This window comes from Etheostoma spectabile, unplaced genomic scaffold (genome assembly GCF_008692095.1).
Source record: "Etheostoma spectabile isolate EspeVRDwgs_2016 unplaced genomic scaffold, UIUC_Espe_1.0 scaffold280, whole genome shotgun sequence".
NCBI lineage: Eukaryota > Metazoa > Chordata > Actinopteri > Perciformes > Percidae > Etheostoma > Etheostoma spectabile.
In genome coordinates, this window is record NW_022605578.1 from 1,745,231 (window position 1) to 1,746,347 (window position 1,117).

Consider the following 1,117-nt stretch of genomic DNA (forward strand, 5'->3'; position numbering starts at 1 on the left):
ACATGGATGATTCCATACAACATTCGTCAGGAAAATAGCATTTGAATTCTTTTTTTTTTAATGGTTTTAAAAGAGTTTCCGGACTAAACTTTGACATATACCGATCTGTGATCCACTCATCGTCCTTTGATCTTAACTATTAGGCAAAATAATTCATAATTTCTGCCTTTTTATCTAAAAACTCATGTATAATTTGAAGTCAATGAGGTTTGTTGACCATGAATTCCAAGAATAAGTGTAAAACCTATTACTGAACCAGCTCAGGGTTTTTTTTAAAAGCGCCCGAAGCATGGAAAAAGTGACATATAAATCAGAAAAAGCAACAATAAAAATCGTGAAAAACACAAAATATTCACCATTTTGACCTGGAAGGACAAGTTTATGGTTAACGAGAAGACAACACAGGGGTTAAGTAACAAGTCATATTATTATTGAGATAAAATTCTGCAACCAGTGGCAGTCCCATATCTCCACAGTCTGGGAGTCAAACTCTATCCTCCAAGATAACAATGTCATCCCCACATAGTGAAGTTTATCAGAGACTACCTCCAGAATTTGGGAGTGGAGAGGATGGAATGGCCTGCCAGCAGTCTTGACCTCACCCCCATTGAACACTTGTGGGATCAGCTTGGGCGTGCTGTTGGTGCCAGAGTGACAAACACAACCGTGTTGGCTGACTTTTGACAAATGTTGGTTGAAGAACGGGACGCCATCCCACAGCAGTGTGTGACCAGGCTGGTGACCAGCATGAGGAGGAGGTGCCAGACTGGCTCTGTATAGTTCTTTCACACGCTAATGACACTCCTGTTTGTCAAATGAATAAATTATGAAATTGCCAAAATGTCTTGTTACTTCAGACTGTAATCACTCAATCCACCAAACAACACCAACAAGAGTCAACAAAGGAAAGATGTTTGGCATTGTCAGAGAATATTTGGCTAATTTTTCATACTGAGCTCTGCTGCTCATCCCACAAATGCATGTTCCTTCCAAATGTGGCACAATGTAAAGGTCCCATGGCATGACAATTTCGCTTTGAGGTTTTTTTTAACATTAATATGCATTCCCCTAGCCTGGCTGTCACAAGAAATGGTGATAGGTGTAAACCGAGCCCTGG

General features: G+C 40.2%; 1 long non-coding RNA gene across 1 annotated transcript in view; it reads left to right on the forward strand.

The window, feature by feature from the left end:
* Positions 1 to 859, forward strand: part of LOC116686002 (uncharacterized) — a 15,737-nt gene extending 14,878 nt beyond the window's left edge. The window contains exon 3 of the long non-coding RNA XR_004331116.1: positions 532 to 859. This is a non-coding gene — a long non-coding RNA (uncharacterized LOC116686002). The remainder of the gene's footprint in view (positions 1 to 531) is intronic.
* The last annotated feature ends 258 nt before the right edge of the window (positions 860 to 1,117 follow it).